The sequence below is a fragment of the Globicephala melas genome, chromosome 1 (genome assembly GCF_963455315.2).
Source record: "Globicephala melas chromosome 1, mGloMel1.2, whole genome shotgun sequence".
NCBI classification, from domain to species: domain Eukaryota; kingdom Metazoa; phylum Chordata; class Mammalia; order Artiodactyla; family Delphinidae; genus Globicephala; species Globicephala melas.
In genome coordinates this window covers 145,235,135-145,247,749 of record NC_083314.1, presented here as the reverse complement: position 1 = coordinate 145,247,749, position 12,615 = coordinate 145,235,135, and the positions used below count along the sequence as shown (strand labels likewise).

At 36.9% G+C, this 12,615-nt stretch overlaps 1 protein-coding gene across 2 annotated transcripts in view; it reads right to left on the bottom strand.

Annotated features, from left to right (window-relative positions):
- The window catches only part of EPS15 (epidermal growth factor receptor pathway substrate 15), a 160,736-nt gene that overhangs the window by 127,560 nt on the left and 20,561 nt on the right, over nucleotides 1–12,615 (bottom strand). The window lies entirely within an intron of this gene.

Below are 12,615 nucleotides of genomic sequence, written 5' to 3'. Positions count from 1 at the left end.
GTAAGGGAGAAGGGGAGAGGGTGATTCTATACAACGGTAACAGCATGCAAAAATGCATGCAATCAACAGAAACCTCAGTTATGTTTGAAGAGAATAGTAAGGAGTTCTGAATGGTGATAAGGATTACAGATAAGATTATAAAGTGTTATAGAAGACAACTTGTTCAACTGCCATGCTAAAAGTAAAGAAAACAAGGATGGAAAAGGGGACAGATTCAAGAGCCATTAACTACCCAGTTGTTTGGTCAAACACCAGTCTACATGTTACTGTAAAGGTATTTTTTTAAGATGTGGTTAACATTTAAAGCCATAAACTTTGAGTAAAGCAGATTATCCTCTATAATGTGGGTAGGCCTCATCCAGCCAGTTGAAAGCCCTGAGAGAGAAATGACTGAGACCCCCCAAAGAAAGAAGGAATTCTGCCTCCAGAACGCCTTCAGACTCAGCTGCAACATCAACTCTTCCCTAGGTCTCCAGCCTGCCCTGCGGATTTAGGACTTGCCAGCCTCCACAATCACATGAGCCAATTCCTTAAAATTAATCAATCAGTGTGTGTGTGTGTCTGTCCTGCTGGTTCTGTTTTTCTGGAGAACCCTAATACACCTAGTCTTAGAGAGGTCCAAGCTTTTAAATGGCGGAGACTGGACTTAAATGCAGGACTGTCTCACTCTAAGCTCCATCCTCTTTCACATTACCATGCTGTTTCCCATATGCCCTGGTTTGCTCAGGACAGTACAATCTGTTGTCTCAGCATCCCATCCAGTTTACCACTTGTCTCAGATTTCTCACTTTCTTAAATGAACTATTTTTTATTAATCACTACACTAAAATAAACCAGGATGAATTTAGTACACCTCTACTATATACATCTAACTTCTGGCCAAGCTAGTAGTGTCTAAGTGCTCTAACCACTGAACAAGTGATGAAATTGTAGAGGACTAACGATAATTCCACTTTTTTCCTGACTCTTTACAGATAAAACATAACTAAAACCTTTTCAAGGACACCATGCAAAAGACTCAGTGAAAAGTATCCTCAGACACAAGCAACCATGGACAGGTAACTCCTTACATCCGTTCAAGACTGCGCAAGAAATATTTTACACTGGTGCTTCTGCTGGCTCCTGGTGCTACTGGCTGATGTGCCAGTCAGTACAGTGACACGTGCAATGACTTGCAAGATCCATCAGGCCACTAGCCAGCCAAGTAAGTGAGAAATTACAGGTTAGGCGCAAATGAAGTATGTGTGAGGAGTCAACAGTCTAAAAACTCGAGGTGGTTTTGTCATTTATTTCATGGTATAATTCTACAACTGTTTATTTATTTTGTTTGACGATCTTTTTTTCTTTTTTTAATCCAGTAAACGCTTTCAGGAACAATGAGCTAAAGAGAAGAAATTATATGTTTAATACAAAATTAAGTACTAAATTTTCATTTCTCTAGAAAATGGATAGACAGACAATTTGCATAAAAATTTTAAGGCTACTTCTATTTATCATAGAGCTATAGTGGCATCACTGTTAATGAGTTAGCTGCAAATGCCAAAATTTACAAATGTTTTCACATATCCCTGGTTTAAATTTTAAGTATAAAAATGGTATTGAAAACAAAAAAAATACTTAAACATGGCAATATGTGTTCCCTACTTGCAACCTGTCATCAGATTTTAAAGGCTGGAATCTTTGAAAGACTGACTTTATAGATCCAACTTAAGCGTCTCAGTATTGAATCTTTTTGAAAACAAGTCATCTAATGACTGGTTGCATATTGTTCAAAATCAGTGGGAAATTTTTAATCAAAGATTAAAGTTAATGAATAAAAATCCAAAAAAAAAACTTCAGCTATTGAAGCTTTTAGAAAATATCAATTATTACAAAGAAAGTTTGCCAAGACATTGAAACATATCCCTCAAAAGCAAGGGAAGTACTAAACAAATTAAATGATGAGAGTTCAAACAGAATACAAGATTTAATTTTGAAATTCTATCATTATACTTTGTAATGAATTCTAGAAGTTCCATCAAAAGCCTTCCTATTTTTAACTGGATAAATGTATATTCTGTACTGGAATGACATGAAATTACAGAGAGTCTATGATTTCACAGCAACTAAATTTAGTGGAACATGTCAAATAATCATAAATAGGGACAAATTATATGACAAGATTTGTCTTATTAAAAATTTGTCAAAGAGTACCTTTAATAGAGGCGAAAAGACAATGCCTGTGAAAATACTGGGGCTGATAAATTTACAGTTTTCAATAAGAAAAAAATTAGAATTAACAATATTCTCCATTTAGCAAAATTGTTCCTGAGGTAGCCAAGTAGTTCACAACATATAGAGTATGTTAGCAATTAAAGATAGCACTGCTGGGAATTTCCTGGTGGTCCAGTGGTTACGACTTGGTGCTTTCACTGCCGTAGGCCCGGGTTCAGTCCCTGGTCAGGAAACTAAGATCCCACAAGCCAAGCAGCATGGCCAAAATATATATATATATAGCAATGGTTACAGAGGAGAGTCAACTGTAAGGGTTAACAACTACACACCATAAAATGTAACTTTGAAAAATGCTGCAGATAATTTTATGAAAAAAATTAAAACTAGTTAAACTACATTGGAAAATAATGACATTGTTCAGAAAAGTATTACTGACACAATATTATAGACAGATATGTCTAAGAAGCTGACAAAAAAATATGACTATTACCCAGAATAACTACTCTGCTTTTGTTTTTAAATATTCTCATAATCAATGTAAAGACTTTATTTTGTTGTACTATAGAACAAATGTTTTATAAAATTTTATTTTTGAAAACAGAACTATTTTACTGATCTACCAATGTAATAAAACGATTTTGATGGCCAAAAAAAAAAAGTCAAAAAACATAAAACTTTAAATATTTGTAATGTCCCTTTCATTCTCAAACATGTCCCAGTTTGAATAAAAACTTACATATTCACCCTACTCCCAGAAAAGGGTATAAATACTTTGCTAGAGAAAGCAAATGAAATACATTCCATCAATAACAAAGAGTTATTTAAAGACAATTCAGTTGAATTTTTAGTACCCAGAAAAAAATTCATAAATAGTAAGAAATTCTGAACTCCAAACTGTACCTTATTAATCATCACATTATAGACTCACTGGTTACTACATAAATACATTTGAGAAGGCATTAGCTCACTAAGTGACTAAGTAAGTACAGCCTGTGCTAATTAACTATACTAATACGATACAGCTAAGTGAGAATGGAAAAAGCCATCCAAATTGCCAATTTACTCTTCAAGTAAGATGATCAAAGAGAGTGTGTTTGGTGTATCTTGGTAAAATTGGCTTTTTTTTTCTAACTGAAATATGATCATTTTAGATTAAAGAAATCACACGTAATCAATGTGCGGAGAAAAATTTTGAGAGGCATAGCTAAAATGATAACAGTAATTATCTCTGTATAATGGAATTATAAATGATTTTTACATTCTTCTTTATACTATTCTGTGTTCTCTGAAAACTTTTTTATAATAAGCACTTCCTACTTTTATAATTAGAATAAAACAATAAAGCTATTTTCAGTTTGGGAAAAAATGTAAAAATCCAAAATACTGACATCAGTATGCAAAGTTACATATAAATTTTTAGTAACTAAATTAATTTCTAAAGGAAAACTTTTAAACTAAAGTTATCAAAATCAAAATCTCACTTTTAAAAATTCTAACACTATTATAATTTAAAGCAATTATTCATTGGCTAGATCATAAACACCTATCAGTTGTCATAAAGTAAAATATTCATAAATGTAAGAAGAATTCCTTCTAAAGAGTCAATAGTTATTTATTACTACTCTGAAAAAAATGTTAGGTGCTTGAAAATAAGAGATGTTGGAATGCCAATATAGTTTTGTAAAAAAAAAAACGCTCACATTTTGGTATCAGGCCTAAATTCAAAGCCCATTCCACTACTTCTTAGGTGTATGATCTTGAACAACTTATTTCACCTCTTTGCAAAGCCTGCATCCTTATCTGTAAAGTGCTAACAACACCTATTCTTCATAGCTTTCGTATGAGTTAAATTAACTGAATTAAAGAGAGATAGCTAATTGTTCCCTAATATCCTTTACTCTCTTCTTTCTTTAGTAATAATACCCCTAAATCTTACTCGAACATGTTGGACATCTACCTAAAGCTATATTTCTCATCCTCTCTTGCAATCCCAGTTCCCCTCAATGAAATGTGAAAGGAAATAATGTGCCCAACTCCCAGGTTGTGCACCTACAGGGAAGGAGAATGCGTTCTACCTCACGGTCCTTCTTCCAGCTGTCCAGAAGGCAGATTTGGTGGTGAAACATGGAGCAGCTACCCAGACTGAGAGATGGCAAACATGGTTGAGAATAAAAGAGCAATAGAGAAAAGGGCTTAAGTCTCTGACACTATCATGAAGCTGCCATATCAGCCCTATACCACTTATCTTACTTGGACAGATACTTGAGAGAGATAAATTCTCTCTTGTTTAAGCCACTGCGATCCTAACTAATGCAGTGAAAACCAAAAAAAAAAAAAAAAGAAAGAAAAGAAAAGGGTGGCGCTGCTATTTTTATTAAGAAAAAAATCAAGTATAACAAATTTTACTAAGGAGACTTCCCTGGTGGTCTAGTGGTTAAGACTCTTGTGCTTCCAATGCAAGGTGAGGGTTCAATCCCTGGTCGGGGAACTAAGATGCTACATGCCTGCCCCAGGGCAGAAAAAAATTTTTTTTACTAAGAAAAAAAGTTATACCATCCTAAGGTCTCATAGGTTGTATTATAATCCTCAATCATTTATTCTCCTCTTACAAGAGTATTAACAGTCCTGCCTGTTGCCATGTGACTTGTAGTGCCTCTCTGTGGATACCCTACTGTTGGCTTGGCCATGTGACTTACTTTGGCCAATGAAATATGAGAACGTTCCAGTTCCAAGTAGAAGCTTTAAGAGCTATTGTGTGTTTCCACCAGCTCTTGCTCTTTTCTCTCTGCCAAGAGAACAGTAAATCACAAATAGGGGGTGCTCCTTCGGCCTGGATCCTGAAATGAAAAAGAATCGTGGAGTAGAACCATAGCTGATTACTAGGGAACCTATAATGTGAGCAATAAACAAACCTTTGTTATTATAAGCTACTCATATTTTGGGTTGTTTCTTAGTGCAGCATAATCTAGCAAAAGTTAACACATAGGTAATCTAACACCAAAGTATACCAGGTAGTGGGGAGGGGGGAGAAAGAAGAGGTCCTGGTTATTAGGGAAATTCACAGGTTAATAAACAAGTATCAAGAGTTGCTTCACATGAAACTTTTAGTTTCATGTTAGCAGGCGTTATGTGGTGGGAGGAGGTGCTGGATTATATGACTTTGAGAGTCTATGATTCTATAGTGCACAAAATGAACTGAAGCTTTAAATAGTATCAGGCTTATTGTAAATGGTTATAGTACAATGTGGAAAAGGTAAAAATAGACAGACATCCTCTAAAACAAAATGCCAATCTTTTTCTCAGTTAATCACAAGGTCCTGTGATACAGAGAATAACCAAAGAATAAATCAATAAAGAGGGGAGTGAGTATGAATATAAAGGAGTAGCATGAAGGATCTTTGGGATGGAACAGTTCTTTATCTTAATTATGGTTATAGCTACATGAATCCACACATGAAAACACTGCATATGCACAGAACAACACATATACACACAAATAAGTATCTATAAATCTGATGACATTTGAATAAAGTGTGTGAATTGTGCCAATGTCAATTTCCTGATTTTGCTCTTGTACTATAAGAATACGAGGTGTTACAACAATTAGGGACAACTGGATGAAGGGTATATGGGACCTCTCTGTACTACTTTTTGCAACTTTCCACGAAAAGGCGGTGTCGAAGACCATGATGAAGTAGAGAGAAGGTGGCAATCACAAAAAGAATACTGTGTATAAAGGCAAACAGATACAGAAGTCTAGGTAGTGAAAAGGAGACAAAGGAATAGATTTTATTCTTTCAAATAAACCACTCAAAATCTTTTTAGTTTTAGTCTCTCTAAAAATTTAAGAAATGATTAACAACTCAGTACTAGTGAACATAAAAATAAATAAGCGTTATAAAGCACATAATTTTCTGGGTAATTTGCCATGCAAGTATATTTGACATATTCACACACAAAACTTCAGCTCTTTAGAACTCAGCCTTCTAATACTCCATTTTCAAGAGATCTGAGGAACCAGAAGGGGAACTAGTCCTACATCCTTTCAGTTCCTCCACCACCACCCCAACCACCCTGCCAATAATGGAACAGCAACTCCTATGACCAGAGTTCCAACTGAATACAACCAGCAGAGCCTGTGCTTTGACACATATGTTTACATCATGTGACCGGCTTGCAGGGAAGGAGACTAAAACCTTCCGACGACAGGATTGTGATGTCTAAAAAAGACTTGTGTATTTCACAATACAAAGGAAAACAGGGTGGAAACAAACAGTAAAAGGAAAAGACAAGAATGAAAAAATAAAGAGGAGCGACAGTGATCGACAGCAATCCAAACTGACAAAGGAAATAGCAATCAGAAGCTGTCTGGAGAGTCAAGAGCAACTCAGTAATAAAGAAACTTTAAAAAGGAGCTGGGTATAGAGGGTAGAGAAAAGCAAGTCATCTGATCAGTCCTCACTGTTAGAGCTGGTGGGGAGGAGCCCAAGAAAACACAAGCAGCCATCTGAGCAGTTCCCTTAGAGAATGAACAGTATAAACCCTAAGCTCAGTATAAATCCTAACTCATTTAATAATTTAATAATCATGTACTGGATGCCTTCTAAGTATAGAACAATAGGCTCAGATATCTGGGTTTACAAAAATCATACAGGGCTCCTGCCCTCTAAACAGCTTATATTCTAGTAAAAGTTGGAATGCTCCATTCTGCAAACATGCTAACACCTCATGCTTGTTCCATAACAAACCCTTATAAATTGATAACACAGTTAGCAGGCAAAGACCTAGGAACACTCTAAGAACAGTATTCTAAAGAAAGCTTTCAAACTCTGAATACAAGAATATATTTGCTTTGGAGATTATCAGAATTGAAAGATTAAAGGGACTTTAAGTAGACAGAAGAATTTCAAAAGACAGTACAGCTGTATACTACTGAAAAACAATGGGTGTAAAGAGACCATACCAGCAACTCAAAGCAACAATGGACTAGCTTTTGTTAAATCCAATTCAACCTGACCAAAAATCTGGGTGGCAAAGTGTCAAAGAATGAATACAAAGACTAGTTTTGGTCTCTCATCAGAAGACAGTGAGTCCTACATAAGTCATTCTAGCCAGCCCAAAATAAACAGAAATCACTGGGAGAAGCATTATTTTTAAGCATGAATAATATGTGGATTTATAAAAATTCAAATAAGGAACAAGTGAAACAAAATAACCACTTCCTGCATTTTACAGCACTTTACCTTTATTTTAATATTTATTTTTAATTTATTTATTTTTGGCTGCGCTGGGTCTTAGCTGCGGCAGGTGGGATCCTAGTTGTGGCATGCGAACTCTTAGTTGCAGCATGCATACGGGATCTGCTTCCCCAACCAGGGATCGAACCCAGGCCCCCTGCACTGGGAGCTTGGAGTTTTATCCACTGGACCACCAGAGAAGTCCCTACTTTTTACAAAGGACATCCACAACCTCATCTCTCATGTCCTTTTTTTTAGCGGTACGCGGGCCTCTCACCGTTGTGGCCTCTCCCGCTGCGGAGCACAGGCTCCGGACGCGCAGGCTCAGCGGCCATGGCCCACGGGCCCAGCCGCTCCGCGGCACACGGGATCTTCCCAGACCGGGGCACAAACCCGTGTCCCCTGCATCGGCAGGCAGACTCTCAACCACTGCGCCACCAGGGAAGCCCCTCTCATGTCCTTTTTCTACACATCTGGGCAACCAGATGATCACATCAATTCCCATGGTTCAAATACTACACTTATGTTGATGAATATCGATTGATATCTTTAGTTCTGACCTCTTCTCTGAACTCAACTTACGTACTATCTACTTTACATCTCCACTTGGATGTCTCCCAAACATCTAACAGAACTTGTATTTTTTTTTCCTCCAAAAATCTATTCCTCTCCCACCACCAACTATGTAGGTACACAAGCCAAATACCTAAGAGTCAGCATATCCCTCATTCTCAATTTTCAATCTATCATATGCAAATGCTATCAACTCTAATTCCAAAACATATGTTGAACTCATCCACCTCTCTCTATATCGTAGTTCATATCTCATCTTGACTATTAGAACCTTTAATCCATCCTCTCTGCTTTTATTCTTTTCTCTCTATTCTCTCTACACAGATTGCAGAGTATATGTAAATATAAATAAGAATATAACATTCTTCCGTTTAAACCCCCCAATGGCTTCTCATTTGACAAAAAATTAAATCCAAACTCCTTGATGTGGCTTTGAGTCCCTGCATTATCCAGCCTCTGCTTGCCTCTCCAGACTCACTTAAGGCCACTAACTTCACTGTGATATTTCAGTTCTTCTAAAAGAGCTCTGTCCCAATTCAGTCTTTTCACATGTCATTCTCTGTTCCTGAAAAGCACAGGTGGTGTCTTCATTTTCTTTAGGACTCAGCTTAAATGTTACCCACTCAGAGACTTTTTTGGATCATCATAAAGTAGGCTGTTTTTTAAATTTTCTACTTCAGCCTTGCTTGTTTCCTTCAGAGACCTGTTACAACTTGTTTTCATTTTGTCTGTTTGCTTTCTTCTTGTTGTTGCCCTCACTATAATATTTGTTCCATGAGAGCAGAAAATCACATCTATCTTGCTCACCATCAAATCTGCAATACCTACAGCCCTCAAAAACTATGAGTTGAATAAATGATCATTAGTGAAATTCCTTCTTACAGTAAATTCTCAAATATTGCTGGGAGTATAAATTAATTGATTCAACATTTATTGACAACCTATTACTTGCAAAGATTGAGACAGGCACAGTGATGAATTATACATTCCTTGCTCTCAAGGGCTTTACCAGTTTAGCACAGAAGTAAGCAAGTCCCTTTTTCCTCAACCTCTTCTGAGAATGTTCCCTCCACCTCCCTACGTGAAATAACAGCTGGTCCTCTCCTGAAGAGAAAGCCTGACGGTCTTTTCTCAGAATGTTACCTCCAACCCCCTGCTCTAAATGAAATAATCTCTCACCTCCCTTGAAGCCCTCTCAAATGGCTGCTGTCCAGTTTTAACCTCCTGCCTATCTCAGGTTCTAGAAATGGGATTAAAACCCTCTTTGCTCACCTGTACAGCTTGTTCATATTATCTGTTTTAAAAACAAAGAAAAAATAAAGCTTTACTCTTCTGAGGCTCTTCTCTTTTCAGCAAAATTACTGTCTCCCTTTCCTTATCACTGTTATATTTTAACCTCCTGGTCTCTCTACTTCACTCATCTAAGGCTTTGGCACATGGCTCATTGTCTTCCTCTCCACCCTAAACCTCCATCAAACTGAATGACTTCACCACGGATTTGGACAACCCATCCAACAACCTGGCTACTTACTTCCTTGACGTCCTTAACACCAGTGGTCTCTCCAAAACAGAGTTATACAATGGACCACCAACGTGGATATATTACGGCCCAGTCATCCTGTTACTCTCATAGTAACATCACTCCTGGCCCTTTTACCGTTATCCAAAACTGCTCTATATCTCAAACCACTATTTCAAGCATCTTGTTCTCCAACCATAACCTTCTCTTTCAAGTTATCATCCTTTGACCTTTATAAGGCCTCTTATCCATGGAGCCTTTTATTTCGACTGTGATCCATCAGAGCGGACCGTCTCTTTGCTTTACTTTCCTCATCATTCAGTTTATATTTTACGGTGCATCATATCAATAAGCCTCTTGTCATTAACCTAAATTCCCTTGTTCCTCTTTTAGAACACACCAGGATAGCAAAACTCCAAACCTGGATGAACCCAACTATCCTCCTTCTTTAAGGCTGCCGCTAAAAAAGTCACTCAACAGGACACACTGGCTTAACCATAAATTCGTGATCACTGTGTTAGTTTGCTAGGGCTACCATAAAAAGGTACCACAAACAGTGGCTCTGGAGAACAGAAATTTATTGTCTCACGGTCTGGAGGCCAGAAGTCCAAAAACAAGATGCTGGCAGGGCCACGCTCCCTCTGAAGGTACTAGGGAAGGATCTGCTCCAGTCTTCTCTCCTATTTCTGGTAGTTCCTTGGTATGTGACAGCTTAACTCCAATCTCCACATGACATTCTCCCTGTGTGTGTGTCTGTGCCCAAATTTCTCCTTTTGATGTGGACATCAGTGATTTTGGATTAGCAGCCCACCCTGCTCCAGTATGACCTCATCTTAACTAATTATATCTATAACAACTGTATTTCCAAATAAAGTCACATTCTGAGGTACTGGGAGGTTAGGACTTCAACATATAAATTGGGGGAGGGGGGACATAATTCAACCCGTAACAGTCAGTAACCTCAAATTTTTCTGCCAAACCTACTCTTTTTTTTTTTTTTTTTTGCGGTACGTGGGCCTCTCACTGTTGTGGCCTCTCCCATTGTGGAGCACAGGCTCCGGACGCGCAGGCTCAGCGGCCATGGCTCACGGACCCAGCCGCTCCACGGCATGTGGGATCTTCCCAGACCAGGGCACGAACCCGTGTCCCCTGCATCGGCAGGCGGACTCTCAACCACTACGCCACCAGGGAAGCCCCAAACCTACTCTTCAACCCACTTTCCATAACAACTATTCCAAGTAGAAATGTGACTTGAGTCCAATCAGAGAAAATCACAGTTCTTTTGTGGGAGCTATCATAAAAGAGGTTCTCTTTTCCAACAGATTTGGAGTTATAAAGTATACAAACCTGAAGTTTTAGTGCTCATTTTACTGCTATAATGGGAAAGCCTACCTGAGACTGGAGACAAGATATGAAGGAAAAACTGAGTAGTGGTATCACTGTGATGCTAACACATCTGAAGCCAGCTCTACTCCTGGAACTATCGATTACATAAACTAACATACTTCCTTTCCACTTAAGACAGTTAGAACTGCCATTTCCTATTACTTGCAAGAAAAAGTTCTGACGTAAGAATGAATAAAACTGGCTGATAAAGTGAGTTTTATACTTCTTGACTGGTACTTGGAGCCATATAGACCCAACCAAAGAATATAAACCAACAGAAATGTTTGCTATTTCAATTCTTTTCATATTATAGACCTAACATTTTCAAAAATATATCCACACAACCTTTTTTATCTCAAGTGTAATTTGAAGTAAACACCATTTCCTAAATAAATCAATTTCTTAAAATGAATTGAGAAAACATTTTTTTCCATGTTTATCAGTTGTTCCATTTCTCCCTTCCAAAACAGAAAAGAATTTTCATCAATGTAATAACTTACATAATATGAGAGGGCAAATCCTCAGAGATTACTGTTGACACCCAATTGAGCGGGATGATTAATAGGCCAGAACTAATCATATGATTTGTTAAGTTGACCTGTGCTAGCTGAAGGTAAACAAGCATGCTGAAATTTAATACAGACAAATGAAGAGTAGATTAGATAGGGAAAAAATATAAGCTTTGCACAAATGAGACAAAGAAAATTTTCAGTTAATGGAGTTCCAAGAGACACAAAAGAATCAGTAATGAAATGTTGCTTTTAAAAAAGGCAAGTTAAATTATAAATTATGAACTTAAATACACTACATTTTAAAATCATATATACATAAACGTCATCATTTTACAGCTTCATAGTAAATAACATATATTGAATCCTTTTTGAGCATTTCCTATACACCAGGTACTAGTCTTAACCACTTTACCCATTGAGTCCATTTATCCTGACAAGGCACATACTATTATATCCATTTTACAGATGAGGAAAATGAGACATCAATAAGTTAAGTAGCTGACTCAAATTCCCATACCTATTTAAGAGTTGCCACCAGCATTCAAATCCAAGAAGTCTGATTGCAGGACTTTTGCTCTTAATTCTTAGGTTTGTTGCCTTTATTATCAATGTTTTTACCTTTACCATCATTTTACTAGCATCTTTCATATGCTAGTAAATGCTATGTATCATCTGAACCTCCATAACAGAGAGGTATTACCATATTTTCCAATTCTAAAACACCTTTAGTTGTAAGGGTCACCTTCTATTTAACACAACTTAATAGCAAAATAAAGATAATTTAATAGAATAATTTTTTATTATTAACCCACAATTGCATACATTTATCCACCATTTTCCCTCTTAATTAAACATTAAGTCAAAGCAATGTTTTGCAGTTTTCATTGTACAAGTCTTTCTCCCTCCTTGATTAAATTTATTCTTAAGTATTTTATTCTTTTTGATGGTACTATAAATGGAATTGTTTTCTTAATTTCCTTTCTGAATTGTTTACTTCTAGTGTAGAAAAATACGGCTATGTGTTGATTTTGTATTCTGCAACTTTGCTAAGTTTGTTTGTCAGATCTAAAAGTGTGTTTGTGGAATCTTTAGGATTTTCTTCATATAAAAAAACATAACAGTATGGAGGCTCCTCAAAAAATTAAAAATAGAACTGCCATATGATCCATCAATC